The sequence below is a fragment of the Pelobates fuscus genome, chromosome 2 (assembly GCF_036172605.1).
Source record: "Pelobates fuscus isolate aPelFus1 chromosome 2, aPelFus1.pri, whole genome shotgun sequence".
Lineage (NCBI taxonomy): Eukaryota > Metazoa > Chordata > Amphibia > Anura > Pelobatidae > Pelobates > Pelobates fuscus.
The window spans coordinates 355,323,350-355,337,714 of NC_086318.1; the positions used below are offsets into that span (position 1 = coordinate 355,323,350).

Here is a 14,365-nt window from a genome sequence, read left to right on the forward strand (position 1 = left end):
TCATTAGTAAGTGCTAGCGACCACCCAGCTATTCCTAAGGTTTGGTCTGATTGTCTCAAGCGGCAATTCACTGCCTTGATCCAGAAAATCTTTTTTTCCCAGAAATTCAATCAAACGTTACGTTCTGTTGGAAGACGTAATATAGGTCTCCAATTCTTTATTTCTTCCATTGCATTGAAGCATACAATAAATCAAAAGAAGTCAGGATAAAAAAATGATGAAAAAAAAGCTGAAAAGTTAAAATAAAAAGTGAAATTCTGGCTTAAAACTGGTCTCCAGAAAACATAGATAATAAAAATGATCAAGCCTAGGAAATGATTGTCGCTGCCTGCTTGATGTGGAAAGTAAGAGCCAAAGAAGACGGGTGCCGTGGCTGAAATTATCCTTCATCAGAATTGGTGAAGTTCTCTATTTTTGTCAAACAAGCAAACACAGGGGAAAGCGCGAACGCAGTCCCCCACTGCCATAAATTATGCAGTCGAGTTTCCCACATTTGAGGAAATCGCAGAGGTCAACTGGTACGGAGTGCAATGAACCAGCCTCACTCTGGGAGAGCCACCTTAGGGATCATGGCTATTGCTCCCCTGCCAGGTAAGTATGACATGACGGGTACATTCAAAGGCACGCCCGCTGGGAAGCCTTTCCTTTAGGCTGTGGTGAAATAATAAAGCAAGTTAAAAAAAAAAAAAAAAGAAGAGCAAATAAATAATCCAAATGATAGAAGGCTACAAAAGATTACCAAACCTCGTGGCTGATCGTTGTTTTCCTTAGCTACCAGTAATTTTAGTGCCTTCAGGTGGTTAGGTGTGAATAATTGAGCTGGATTCAGGGTGCGAAGGAGCAATTTGCATAAAGGCAAATGCTAGGCCAATGAGCCGAAGGATGGGAATTCGTAGCATGTAGTGAGAATAGTGTGCTGCCGGAAACAAGTGGATTCAGTGGGAGAGAAAGGTAAAAGGGAAATGCAAGGAAGCCAGCGGAAGGAATGGTGCAACAGAGCTCAGGAAGAAACGGGAGTCACGTAAGACACGCCCTAGACATGGGGCGCCTTAAACTTTTATTAAACCAATCTTTCAGTCTCCTTAGAGCCTGTCAAAAATTGCCAATGCTGACTGTATTTCAAGTCATCATGGCGGGGTATTGGGTAAAGTTTTCAATTAGCAATAATCACGCCTCGGATTGACCTCATGGGCTACGATACTGCCACTGCGCAAAGCTAGCTGTTCAAGTGGGCCAGCTTTTAAGAGCTACCACATAAGGACACTTTAAGACAGCGGTGAGAAAAAGTTCATGACCATAAGCCATTGCAAAGGATTGTGGGAGGCAATATTCTAATTAGGCCCGCTTCCTCCTACAGGGAAGCTTAAACCCCAACAAATTCCTCGGTCTTCTTATATGGCATCTTGGAATGGTTCCAAACCTATAACAGAGAGTGAGGGCAACCATATCTTGCAGCAAACCTTGTACAATTTTTTTTCTCTCTTTGGAAACAGTTTTGCCAAGATTCTACTACAGCAGCCATTAGGCAGAGTACACAATCCGCTGGTCTACGTTCGTCCCCAAAGTCACACATTTCATGACTCCATCGATAGGAATGACCCTTGCCTAGCACCTGTCTTCTCTTCATCCACACTCAACAGGGCTGAAAGAACATTTGTGGTGGCTTTTTCAAAATTCCATGGTGTTCATTAGTAAGTGCTAGCGACCACCCAGCTATTCCTAAGGTTTGGTCTGATTGTCTCAAGCGGCAATTCACTGCCTTGATCCAGAAAATCTTTTTTTCCCAGAAATTCAATCAAACGTTACGTTCTGTTGGAAGACGTAATATAGGTCTCCAATTCTTTATTTCTTCCATTGCATTGAAGCATACAATAAATCAAAAGAAGTCAGGATAAAAAAATGATTGAAAAAAAGCTGAAAAGTTAAAATAAAAAGTGAAATTCTGGCTTAAAACTGGTCTCCAGAAAACATAGATAATAAAAATGATCAAGCCTAGGAAATGATTGTCGCTGCCTGCTTGATGTGGAAAGTAAGAGCCAAAGAAGACGGGTGCCGTGGCTTAAATTATCCTTCATCAGAATTGGTGAAGTTCTCTATTTTTGTCAAACAAGCAAACACAGGGGAAAGCGCGAACGCAGTCCCCCACTGCCATAAATTATGCAGTCGAGTTTCCCACATTTGAGGAAATCGCAGAGGTCAACTGGTACGGAGTGCAATGAACCAGCCTCACTCTGGGAGAGCCACCTTAGGGATCATGGCTATTGCTCCCCTGCCAGGTAAGTATGACATGACGGGTACATTCAAAGGCACGCCCGCTGGGAAGCCTTTCCTTTAGGCTGTGGTGAAATAATAAAGCAAGTTAAAAAAAAAAAAAAAAGAAGAGCAAATAAATAATCCAAATGATAGAAGGCTACAAAAGATTACCAAACCTCGTGGCTGATCGTTGTTTTCCTTAGCTACCAGTAATTTTAGTGCCTTCAGGTGGTTAGGTGTGAATAATTGAGCTGGATTCAGGGTGCGAAGGAGCAATTTGCATAAAGGCAAATGCTAGGCCAATGAGCCGAAGGATGGGAATTCGTAGCATGTAGTGAGAATAGTGTGCTGCCGGAAACAAGTGGATTCAGTGGGAGAGAAAGGTAAAAGGGAAATGCAAGGAAGCCAGCGGAAGGAATGGTGCAACAGAGCTCAGGAAGAAACGGGAGTCACGTAAGACACGCCCTAGACATGGGGCGCCTTAAACTTTTATTAAACCAATCTTTCAGTCTCCTTAGAGCCTGTCAAAAATTGCCAATGCTGACTGTATTTCAAGTCATCATGGCGGGGTATTGGGTAAAGTTTTCAATTAGCAATAATCACGCCTCGGATTGACCTCATGGGCTACGATACTGCCACTGCGCAAAGCTAGCTGTTCAAGTGGGCCAGCTTTTAAGAGCTACCACGTAAGGACACTTTAAGACAGCGGTGAGAAAAAGTTCATGACCATAAGCCATTGCAAAGGATTGTGGGAGGCAATATTCTAATTAGGCCCGCTTCCTCCTACAGGGAAGCTTAAACCCCAACAAATTCCTCGGTCTTCTTATATGGCATCTTGGAATGGTTCCAAACCTATAACAGAGAGTGAGGGCAACCATATCTTGCAGCAAACCTTGTACAATTTTTTTTCTCTCTTTGGAAACAGTTTTGCCAAGATTCTACTACAGCAGCCATTAGGCAGAGTACACAATCCGCTGGTCTACGTTCGTCCCCAAAGTCACACATTTCATGACTCCATCGATAGGAATGACCCTTGCCTAGCACCTGTCTTCTCTTCATCCACACTCAACAGGGCTGAAAGAACATTTGTGGTGGCTTTTTCAAAATTCCATGGTGTTCATTAGTAAGTGCTAGCGACCACCCAGCTATTCCTAAGGTTTGGTCTGATTGTCTCAAGCGGCAATTCACTGCCTTGATCCAGAAAATCTTTTTTTCCCAGAAATTCAATCAAACGTTACGTTCTGTTGGAAGACGTAATATAGGTCTCCAATTCTTTATTTCTTCCATTGCATTGAAGCATACAATAAATCAAAAGAAGTCAGGATAAAAAAATGATGAAAAAAAAGCTGAAAAGTTAAAATAAAAAGTGAAATTCTGTCTTAAAACTGGTCTCCAGAAAACATAGATAATAAAAATGATCAAGCCTAGGAAATGATTGTCGCTGCCTGCTTGATGTGGAAAGTAAGAGCCAAAGAAGACGGGTGCCGTGGCTGAAATTATCCTTCATCAGAATTGGTGAAGTTCTCTATTTTTGTCAAACAAGCAAACACAGGGGAAAGCGCGAACGCAGTCCCACACTGCCATAAATTATGCAGTCGAGTTTCCCACATTTGAGGAAATCGCAGAGGTCAACTGGTACGGAGTGCAATGAACCAGCCTCACTTTGGGAGAGCCACCTTAGGGATCATGGCTATTGCTCCCCTGCCAGGTAAGTATGACATGATGGGTACATTTAAAGGCACGCCCGCTGGGAAGCCTTTCCTTTAGGCTGTGGTGAAATAATAAAGCAAGTTAAAAAAAAAAAAAAAAGAAGAGCAAATAAATAATCCAAATGATAGAAGGCTACAAAAGATTACCAAACCTCGTGGCTGATCGTTGTTTTCCTTAGCTACCAGTAATTTTAGTGCCTTCAGGTGGTTAGGTGTGAATAATTGAGCTGGATTCAGGGTGCGAAGGAGCAATTTGCATAAAGGCAAATGCTAGGCCAATGAGCCGAAGGATGGGAATTCGTAGCATGTAGTGAGAATAGTGTGCTGCCGGAAACAAGTGGATTCAGTGGGAGAGAAAGGTAAAAGGGAAATGCAAGGAAGCCAGCGGAAGGAATGGTGCAACAGAGCTCAAGAAGAAACGGGAGTCACGTAAGACACGCCCTAGACATGGGGCGCCATAAACTTTTTTTAAACCAATCTTTCAGTCTCCTTAGAGCCTGTCAAAAATTGCAAATACTGACTGTATTTCAAGTCATCATGGCGGGGTATTGGGTAAAGTTTTCAATTAGCAATAATCACGCCTCGGATTGACCTCATGGGCTACGATACTGCCACTGCGCAAAGTTAACTGTTCAAGTGGGCCAGCTTTTAAGAGCTACCACGTAAGGACACTTTAAGACAGCGGTGAGAAAAAGTTCATGACCATAAGCCATTGCAAAGGATTGTGGGAGGCAATATTCTAATTAGGCCCGCTTCCTCCTACAGGGAAGCTTAAACCCCAACAAATTCCTCGGTCTTCTTATATGGCATCTTGGAATGGTTCCAAACCTATAACAGAGAGTGAGGGCAACCATATCTTGCAGCAAACCTTGTACAATTTTTTTTCTCTCTTTGGAAACAGTTTTGCCAAGATTCTACTACAGCAGCCATTAGGCAGAGTACACAATCCGCTGGTCTACGTTCGTCCCCAAAGTCACACATTTCATGACTCCATCGATAGGAATGACCCTTGCCTAGCACCTGTCTTCTCTTCATCCACACTCAACAGGGCTGAAAGAACATTTGTGGTGGCTTTTTCAAAATTCCATGGTGTTCATTAGTAAGTGCTAGCGACCACCCAGCTATTCCTAAGGTTTGGTCTGATTGTCTCAAGCGGCAATTCACTGCCTTGATCCAGAAAATCTTTTTTTCCCAGAAATTCAATCAAACGTTACGTTCTGTTGGAAGACGTAATATAGGTCTCCAATTCTTTATTTCTTCCATTGCATTGAAGCATACAATAAATCAAAAGAAGTCAGGATAAAAAAATGATGAAAAAAAAGCTGAAAAGTTAAAATAAAAAGTGAAATTCTGGCTTAAAACTGGTCTCCAGAAAACATAGATAATAAAAATGATCAAGCCTAGGAAATGATTGTCGCTGCCTGCTTGATGTGGAAAGTAAGAGCCAAAGAAGACGGGTGCCGTGGCTGAAATTATCCTTCATCAGAATTGGTGAAGTTCTCTATTTTTGTCAAACAAGCAAACACAGGGGAAAGCGCGAACGCAGTCCCCCACTACCATAAATTATGCAGTCGAGTTTCCCACATTTGAGGAAATCGCAGAGGTCAATTGGTACGGAGTGCAATGAACCAGCCTCACTCTGGGAGAGCCACCTTAGGGATCATGGCTATTACTCCCCTGCCAGGTAAGTATGACATGACGGGTACATTCAAAGGCACGCCCGCTGGGAAGCCTTTCCTTTAGGCTGTGGTGAAATAATAAAGCAAGTTAAAAAAAAAAAAAAGAAGAGCAAATAAATAATCCAAATGATAGAAGGCTACAAAAGATTACCAAACCTCGTGGCTGATCGTTGTTTCCTTAGCTACCAGTAATTTTAGTGCCTTCAGGTGGTTAGGTGTGAATAATTGAGCTGGATTCAGGGTGCGAAGGAGCAATTTGCATAAAGGCAAATGCTAGGCCAATGAGCCGAAGGATGGGAATTCGTAGCATGTAGTGAGAATAGTGTGCTGCCGGAAACAAGTGGATTCAGTGGGAGAGAAAGGTAAAAGGGAAATGCAAGGAAGCCAGCGGAAGGAATGGTGCAACAGAGCTCAGGAAGAAACGGGAGTCACGTAAGACACGCCCTAGACATGGGGCGCCATAAACTTTTTTTAAACCAATCTTTCAGTCCCCTTAGAGCCTGTCAAAAATTGCCAATGCTGACTGTATTTCAAGTCATCATGGCGGAGTATTGGGTAAAGTTTTCAATTAGCAATAATCACGCCTCGGATTGACCTCATGGGCTACGATACTGCCACTGCGCAAAGATAACTGTTCAAGTGGGCCAGCTTTTTTTTTTTTTTTTTTTTAATTCTTTATTTTTGGTGTGCATAAAAGGTTTACAACGTTACTTGTATGACCACAACAGTCGTCACAAGCGCAAATTTCAAATAGAAGACAGAGATGTGGTATGCGAGGGACATGCACACATTTTTGTGTTATAAGCTCGCTTAACATCGTGACATCAACAAGTTGAACAATATATGAACAATAATAAAAGGTGGGTACATGCTTGAGTAGTGGGGTATTATCAGAATTGTGCCATAAGAGTTAGTGCTATAGTAGTGTGCTTAAGCTGTAGGATATTCGCACACTGTAATGGGGAGAAACTACGTTGGCCTTTCGTTTTAAACTGAGGTTACGTGGGCGCGCATAGTAAGTGCTTTAGAGTGAACGCTAGACAAGGTTACGTCATGGTGATGCAAATAGGTCTTAGATATTCTAGCGATGAAGAGTATAGCAATACAAAAAAGAAAATACAAGAAGAAATTATAAGAAACAAAGAGCATGATTTGAGCTGAAACGTAACCTCTATTTTGATATGCCTATTCATGTAGATAGGGAGTACACGTCCCAGTGGCGTGTTCCCTAAGTAGCCGAGGTGAGACTGCGGCTTAAAAGTATGTACGTCTTTACGTTTTACAGAGGACAAAGATAGCTAAATGTTACTGTTGTCAGTTACGAGATGCCCTATGTTCGGCTAGGCCGTTGTACTGTCGGGGCAGGGTAATTATTCATATAGTCTCGCCATAAGTATATGGATGGGTGGGCGTAAGAATGTGTCCCGTGTGTAAATCATATAGAAGGCTCTACAGTAAAAATAAAAACAAAAGAAAACAATACATTCTAAGTAAAGTCACATTTACAGTACTAAGATCATTATGTGACCTGAACGCTATTTCCAGTTGCTGGGCTATATATTCAAGCATGCTATTCCATATGATAGGCATAGTAAGCTGGTTAAAGGCTTGCTATCTAGTATTATAGTTTACTAATAAATGACCTGTTGCTGAATGAAGGGTCTGCTATGGCTAGAGCTTAGGCACAGCATCTTAACAAAAAAAAACAGAGACTCAGTAATTAACAGTAGGTACTCGTCTTGGGAAAAAGGTATTAGGGGTAAATAGGAGTCTAAACTTGAAGGGTGCGCCCAAAGGTCAGCTCCCATGCAGGATAGCGTCCGGGCAGTAGCAAAGTTCACATGGTGTGAGTGTGGGCCACGGCTGGATGCCGGATGATGAGGCAGTCCCCATGTACCTAGCCGATACCCGTTCTGGAGGCCGTGGTTGCAGATCTGGAGTGGGACGTCATTCTTGGTGATCCAGGAGTGTCGGGGGATGAGGCTCCGGTAAGTGGGTCTGTCTTGTTTATTGGGCAAGACACAGTCCCGGTCTTGGTTCCATCCGTTGGTTGTGGCTGCGCGCTGTTGTGGGTCCGCCGCCATTGCCCTGGGGTTGCTGCCTTTTTTGGCTTGAGGGTCCCCGAATTAGGTGAGTGGCTTGTGCGGAGGCTATGTACGATCCCGCTTGGTTTCCACGTAGTGCCTTGCCATATTGCTCCGCCAGGGTCCTTCTGAGTGCTGGATGCGGTTAAGCACCCCTGCTGGTGGGAGATGGGCCGATAGTGTAAAGAGGCCTCCCCTGCTGCAGGCCAAACATAGGCCTCTCGCGTGCGCCTCTGTGGGTTGCACAGCGGCGGACCGCGTTGAATAGCTCTCCGAACCCGTCGGGGCCTGGGCCGGCGGTGTCTGAGGCGTGGTCTGCGGTCTCTGAGTTTGGGCAGAGCCCCTTGTGCCCCTTGCTGCTTTTTGCCGGTCTGTGGCCTGACTGTGTGGTTCAGAGCCGGTGCGTGTGAAGGCATGGCGGTGGACAGTCGAGGGATCCTTGTGGCTGCTTGGGCCTGTGCCATAATGGTCCACCACCGGGTCCAAAAATGGTCAAAGGCCGCTGCTATGCGGTCCTCCTGGGGGAGCTCGCTTGTCAGTTGCGTCGGTACAGATTGGGTGCGTTGAGGCCCCGGAGCCCGAGCAGCAGCCGCCATCTTGGGTTCCGGATGAGGGGTGAGTGCTCGCAGAGTTCTGTGTCCCTGAGGAGGGTGGACCGGGATGACCCCCGCCGGTCCGTAGGGGGGGGAACGTGGGCTCAGCAGGGTATGTGCCGGATAGGCAAGCGGCGGGAGAGCGGCCGTCTCTCCCGCGCCGCCCGCGTGTGTAGGCCGCATGTCGGCGCCGGGCAGTATCTCTGCTTTCGAGGTGTCTGTAGGAAGGTCTCGGTGTCCGCCGCCCGGTATCAGCTTTGTAAGAGCCCAGTTAGGGTGCCTTTTTGGTATAATCCGCCTTAATAGCGGTTCGGCTCAGGAGCTGTTGCTTTGTGCGTCCGTTGCTCTTAGCGGTCAGGCCCCGCCCCCCAAGTGGGCCAGCTTTTAAGAGCTACCACGTAAGGACACTTTAAGACAGCGGTGAGAAAAAGTTCATGACCATAAGCCATTGCAAAGGATTGTGGGAGGCAATATTCTAATTAGGCCCGCTTCCTCCTACAGGGAAGCTTAAACCCAAACAAATTCCTCGGTCTTCTTATATGGCATCTTGGAATGGTTCCAAACCTATAACAGAGAGTGAGGGCAACCATATCTTGCAGCAAACCTTGTACAATTTTTTTTCTCTCTTTGGAAACGGTTTTGCCAAGATTCTACTACAGCAGCCATTAGGCAGAGTACACAATCCGCTGGTCTACGTTCGTCCCCAAAGTCACACATTTCATGACTCCATCGATAGGAATGACCCTTGCCTAGCACCTGTCTTCTCTTCATCCACACTCAACAGGGCTGAAAGAACATTTGTGGTGGCTTTTTCAAAATTCCATGGTGTTCATTAGTAAGTGCTAGCGACCACCCAGCTATTCCTAAGGTTTGGTCTGATTGTCTCAAGCGGCAATTCACTGCCTTGATCCAGAATTTTTTTTTTTCCCAGAAATTCAATCAAACGTTACGTTCTGTTGGAAGACGTAATATAGGTCTCCAATTCTTTATTTCTTCCATTGCATTGAAGCATACAATAAATCAAAAGAAGTCAGGATAAAAAAATGATGAAAAAAAAGCTGAAAAGTTAAAATAAAAAGTGAAATTCTGGCTTAAAACTGGTCTCCAGAAAACATAGATAATAAAAATGATCAAGCCTAGGAAATGATTGTCGCTGCCAGCTTGATGCGGAAAGTAAGAGCCAAAGAAGACGGGTGCCGTGGCTGAAATTATCCTTCATCAGAATTGGTGAAGTTCTCTATTTTTGTCAAACAAGCAAACACAGGGGAAAGAGCGAACGCAGTCCCCCACTACCATAAATTATGCAGTCGAGTTTCCCACATTTGAGGAAATCACAGAGGTCAACTGGTACGGAGTGCAATGAACCAGCCTCACTCTGGGAGAGCCACCTTAGGGATCATGGCTATTGCTCCCCTGCCAGGTAAGTATGACATGACGAGTACATTCAAAGGCACGCCCGCTGGGAAGCCTTTCCTTTAGGCTGTGGTGAAATAATAAAGCAAGTTAAAAAAAAAAAAAAAGAAGAGCAAATAAATAATCCAAATGATAGAAGGCTACAAAAGATTACCAAACCTCGTGGCTGATCGTTGTTTTCCTTAGCTACCAGTAATTTTAGTGCCTTCAGGTGGTTAGGTGTGAATAATTGAGCTGGATTCAGGGTGCGAAGGAGCAATTTGCATAAAGGCAAATGCTAGGCCAATGAGCCGAAGGATGGGAATTCGTAGCATGTAGTGAGAATAGTGTGCTGCCGGAAACAAGTGGATTCAGTGGGAGAGAAAGGTAAAAGGGAAATGCAAGGAAGCCAGCGGAAGGAATGGTGCAACAGAGCTCAGGAAGAAACGGGAGTCACGTAAGACACGCCCTAGACATGGGGCGCCATAAACTTTTTTTAAACCAATCTTTCAGTCTCCTTAGAGCCTGTCAAAAATTGCCAATGCTGACTGTATTTCAAGTCATCATGGCGGGGTATTGGGTAAAGTTTTCAATTAGCAATAATCACGCCTCGGATTGACCTCATGGGCTACGATACTGCCACTGCGCAAAGTTAACTGTTCAAGTGGGCCAGCTTTTAAGAGCTACCACGTAAGGACACTTTAAGACAGCGGTGAGAAAAAGTTCATGACCATAAGCCATTGCAAAGGATTGTGGGAGGCAATATTCTAATTAGGCCCGCTTCCTCCTACAGGGAAGCTTAAACCCCAACAAATTCCTCGGTCTTCTTATATGGCATCTTGGAATGGTTCCAAACCTATAACAGAGAGTGAGGGCAACCATATCTTGCAGCAAACCTTGTACAATTTTTTTTCTCTCTTTGGAAACAGTTTTGCCAAGATTCTACTACAGCAGCCATTAGGCAGAGTACACAATCCGCTGGTCTACGTTCGTCCCCAAAGTCACACATTTCATGACTCCATCGATAGGAATGACCCTTGCCTAGCACCTGTCTTCTCTTCATCCACACTCAACAGGGCTGAAAGAACATTTGTGGTGGCTTTTTCAAAATTCCATGGTGTTCATTAGTAAGTGCTAGCGACCACCCAGCTATTCCTAAGGTTTGGTCTGATTGTCTCAAGCGGCAATTCACTGCCTTGATCCAGAAATTTTTTTTTTCCCAGAAATTCAATCAAACGTTACGTTCTGTTGGAAGACGTAATATAGGTCTCCAATTCTTTATTTCTTCCATTGCATTGAAGCATACAATAAATCAAAAGAAGTCAGGATAAAAAAATGATGAAAAAAAAGCTGAAAAGTTAAAATAAAAAGTGAAATTCTGGCTTAAAACTGGTCTCCAGAAAACATAGATAATAAAAATGATCAAGCCTAGGAAATGATTGTCGCTGCCTGCTTGATGCGGAAAGTAAGAGCCAAAGAAGACGGGTGCCGTGGCTGAAATTATCCTTCATCAGAATTGGTGAAGTTCTCCATTTTTGTCAAACAAGCAAACACAGTGGAAAGCGCGAACGCAGTCCCCCACTACCATAAATTATGCAGTCGAGTTTCCCACATTTGAGGAAATCGCAGAGGTCAACTGGTACGGAGTGCAATGAACCAGCCTCACACTGGGAGAGCCACCTTAGGAATCATAGCTATTGCTCCCCTGCCAGGTAAGTATGACATGACGGGTACATTCAAAGGCACGCCCGCTGGGAAGCCTTTCCTTTAGGCTGTGGTGAAATAATAAAGCAAGTTAAAAAAAAAAAAAAGCAAATAAATAATCCAAATGATAGAAGGCTACAAAAGATTACCAAACCTCGTGGCTGATCGTTGTTTTCCTTAGCTACCAGTAATTTTAGTGCCTTCAGGTGGTTAGGTGTGAATAATTGAGCTGGATTCAGGGTGCGAAGGAGCAATTTGCATAAAGGCAAATGCTAGGCCAATGAGCCGAAGGATGGGAATTCGTAGCATGTAGTGAGAATAGTGTGCTGCCGGAAACAAGTGGATTCAGTGGGAGAGAAAGGTAAAAGGGAAATGCAAGGAAGCCAGCGGAAGGAATGGTGCAACAGAGCTCAGGAAGAAACGGGAGTCACGTAAGACACGCCCTAGACATGGGGCGCCATAAACTTTTTTTAAACCAATCTTTCAGTCTCCTTAGAGCCTGTCAAAAATTGCCAATGCTGACTGTATTTCAAGTCATCATGGCGGGGTATTGGGTAAAGTTTTCAATTAGCAATAATCACGCCTCGGATTGACCTCATGGGCTACGATACTGCCACTGCGCAAAGTTAACTGTTCAAGTGGGCCAGCTTTTAAGAGCTACCACGTAAGGACACTTTAAGACAGCGGTGAGAAAAAGTTCATGACCATAAGCCATTGCAAAGGATTGTGGGAGGCAATATTCTAATTAGGCCCGCTTCCTCCTACAGGGAAGCTTAAACCCCAACAAATTCCTCGGTCTTCTTATATGGCATCTTGGAATGGTTCCAAACCTATAACAGAGAGTGAGGGCAACCATATCTTGCAGCAAACCTTGTACAATTTTTTTTCTCTCTTTGGAAACAGTTTTGCCAAGATTCTACTACAGCAGCCATTAGGCAGAGTACACAATCCGCTGGTCTACGTTCGTCCCCAAAGTCACACATTTCATGACTCCATCGATAGGAATGACCCTTGCCTAGCACCTGTCTTCTCTTCATCCACACTCAACAGGGCTGAAAGAACATTTGTGGTGGCTTTTTCAAAATTCCATGGTGTTCATTAGTAAGTGCTAGCGACCACCCAGCTATTCCTAAGGTTTGGTCTGATTGTCTCAAGCGGCAATTCACTGCCTTGATCCAGAAATTTTTTTTTTCCCAGAAATTCAATCAAACGTTACGTTCTGTTGGAAGACGTAATATAGGTCTCCAATTCTTTATTTCTTCCATTGCATTGAAGCATACAATAAATCAAAAGAAGTCAGGATAAAAAAATGATGAAAAAAAAGCTGAAAAGTTAAAATAAAAAGTGAAATTCTGGCTTAAAACTGGTCTCCAGAAAACATAGATAATAAAAATGATCAAGCCTAGGAAATGATTGTCGCTGCCTGCTTGATGCGGAAAGTAAGAGCCAAAGAAGACGGGTGCCGTGGCTGAAATTATCCTTCATCAGAATTGGTGAAGTTCTCCATTTTTGTCAAACAAGCAAACACAGTGGAAAGCGCGAACGCAGTCCCCCACTACCATAAATTATGCAGTCGAGTTTCCCACATTTGAGGAAATCGCAGAGGTCAACTGGTACGGAGTGCAATGAACCAGCCTCACACTGGGAGAGCCACCTTAGGAATCATAGCTATTGCTCCCCTGCCAGGTAAGTATGACATGACGGGTACATTCAAAGGCACGCCCGCTGGGAAGCCTTTCCTTTAGGCTGTGGTGAAATAATAAAGCAAGTTAAAAAAAAAAAAAGCAAATAAATAATCCAAATGATAGAAGGCTACAAAAGATTACCAAACCTCGTGGCTGATCGTTGTTTTCCTTAGCTACCAGTAATTTTAGTGCCTTCAGGTGGTTAGGTGTGAATAATTGAGCTGGATTCAGGGTGCGAAGGAGCAATTTGCATAAAGGCAAATGCTAGGCCAATGAGCCGAAGGATGGGAATTCGTAGCATGTAGTGAGAATAGTGTGCTGCCGGAAACAAGTGAATTCAGTGGGAGAGAAAGGTAAAAGGGAAATGCTAAGAAGCCAGCGAAAGGAATGGTGCAACAGAGCTCAGGAAGAAACGGGAGTCACGTAAGACACGCCCTAGACATGGGGCGCCTTAAACTTTTATTAAACCAATCTTTCAGTCTCCTTAGAGCCTGTCAAAAATTGCCAATGCTGACTGTATTTCAAGTCATCATGGCGGGGTATTGGGTAAAGTTTTCAATTAGCAATAATCACGCCTCGGATTGACCTCATGGGCTACGATACTGCCACTGCGCAAAGCTAGCTGTTCAAGTGGGCCAGCTTTTAAGAGCTACCACGTAAGGACACTTTAAGACAGCGGTGAGAAAAAGTTCATGACCATAAGCCATTGCAAAGGATTGTGGGAGGCAATATTCTAATTAGGCCCGCTTCCTCCTACAGGGAAGCTTAAACCCCAACAAATTCCTCGGTCTTCTTATATGGCATCTTGGAATGGTTCCAAACCTATAACAGAGAGTGAGGGCAACCATATCTTGCAGCAAACCTTGTACAATTTTTTTTCTCTCTTTGGAAACAGTTTTGCCAAGATTCTACTACAGCAGCCATTAGGCAGAGTACACAATCCGCTGGTCTACGTTCGTCCCCAAAGTCACACATTTCATGACTCCATCGATAGGAATGACCCTTGCCTAGCACCTGTCTTCTCTTCATCCACACTCAACAGGGCTGAAAGAACATTTGTGGTGGCTTTTTCAAAATTCCATGGTGTTCATTAGTAAGTGCTAGCGACCACCCAGCTATTCCTAAGGTTTGGTCTGATTGTCTCAAGCGGCAATTCACTGCCTTGATCCAGAAAATCTTTTTTTCCCAGAAATTCAATCAAACGTTACGTTCTGTTGGAAGACGTAATATAGGTCTCCAATTCTTTATTTCTTCCATTGCATTGAA

The 14,365-nt window shown here is 44.1% G+C and overlaps 14 non-coding genes across 14 annotated transcripts; all 14 read right to left on the reverse strand.

Annotated features, from left to right (window-relative positions):
* Positions 1-432: 432 nt before the first annotated feature.
* LOC134590300 (U1 spliceosomal RNA) lies at positions 433-599 on the reverse strand. Its single transcript, XR_010087244.1, has one exon. It is a non-coding gene; the product is annotated as a U1 spliceosomal RNA (small nuclear RNA).
* A 478-nt stretch (positions 600-1,077) lies between these two features.
* On the reverse strand, positions 1,078-1,218 carry LOC134592555 (U4 spliceosomal RNA). Its single transcript, XR_010089166.1, has one exon. It is a non-coding gene; the product is annotated as a U4 spliceosomal RNA (small nuclear RNA).
* An 899-nt stretch (positions 1,219-2,117) lies between these two features.
* On the reverse strand, positions 2,118-2,284 carry LOC134590301 (U1 spliceosomal RNA). The gene has a single exon (XR_010087245.1). It is a non-coding gene; the product is annotated as a U1 spliceosomal RNA (small nuclear RNA).
* Positions 2,285-2,762: 478 nt separating this feature from the next.
* Positions 2,763-2,903, reverse strand: LOC134592556 (U4 spliceosomal RNA). The gene has a single exon (XR_010089167.1). It is a non-coding gene; the product is annotated as a U4 spliceosomal RNA (small nuclear RNA).
* An 899-nt stretch (positions 2,904-3,802) lies between these two features.
* Positions 3,803-3,969, reverse strand: LOC134591430 (U1 spliceosomal RNA). Its single transcript, XR_010088210.1, has one exon. It is a non-coding gene; the product is annotated as a U1 spliceosomal RNA (small nuclear RNA).
* A 478-nt stretch (positions 3,970-4,447) lies between these two features.
* Positions 4,448-4,588, reverse strand: LOC134593827 (U4 spliceosomal RNA). The gene has a single exon (XR_010090252.1). It is a non-coding gene; the product is annotated as a U4 spliceosomal RNA (small nuclear RNA).
* An 899-nt stretch (positions 4,589-5,487) lies between these two features.
* LOC134590555 (U1 spliceosomal RNA) lies at positions 5,488-5,654 on the reverse strand. Its single transcript, XR_010087460.1, has one exon. It is a non-coding gene; the product is annotated as a U1 spliceosomal RNA (small nuclear RNA).
* A 475-nt stretch (positions 5,655-6,129) lies between these two features.
* On the reverse strand, positions 6,130-6,270 carry LOC134593155 (U4 spliceosomal RNA). The gene has a single exon (XR_010089678.1). It is a non-coding gene; the product is annotated as a U4 spliceosomal RNA (small nuclear RNA).
* A 3,309-nt stretch (positions 6,271-9,579) lies between these two features.
* LOC134591302 (U1 spliceosomal RNA) lies at positions 9,580-9,746 on the reverse strand. Its single transcript, XR_010088101.1, has one exon. It is a non-coding gene; the product is annotated as a U1 spliceosomal RNA (small nuclear RNA).
* A 477-nt stretch (positions 9,747-10,223) lies between these two features.
* On the reverse strand, positions 10,224-10,364 carry LOC134592968 (U4 spliceosomal RNA). Its single transcript, XR_010089518.1, has one exon. It is a non-coding gene; the product is annotated as a U4 spliceosomal RNA (small nuclear RNA).
* Positions 10,365-11,263: 899 nt separating this feature from the next.
* On the reverse strand, positions 11,264-11,430 carry LOC134591551 (U1 spliceosomal RNA). The gene has a single exon (XR_010088316.1). It is a non-coding gene; the product is annotated as a U1 spliceosomal RNA (small nuclear RNA).
* Positions 11,431-11,901: 471 nt separating this feature from the next.
* On the reverse strand, positions 11,902-12,042 carry LOC134592969 (U4 spliceosomal RNA). The gene has a single exon (XR_010089520.1). It is a non-coding gene; the product is annotated as a U4 spliceosomal RNA (small nuclear RNA).
* Positions 12,043-12,941: 899 nt separating this feature from the next.
* Positions 12,942-13,108, reverse strand: LOC134591552 (U1 spliceosomal RNA). The gene has a single exon (XR_010088317.1). It is a non-coding gene; the product is annotated as a U1 spliceosomal RNA (small nuclear RNA).
* Positions 13,109-13,578: 470 nt separating this feature from the next.
* Positions 13,579-13,719, reverse strand: LOC134592557 (U4 spliceosomal RNA). The gene has a single exon (XR_010089168.1). It is a non-coding gene; the product is annotated as a U4 spliceosomal RNA (small nuclear RNA).
* Between the last annotated feature and the right edge of the window lie 646 nt (positions 13,720-14,365).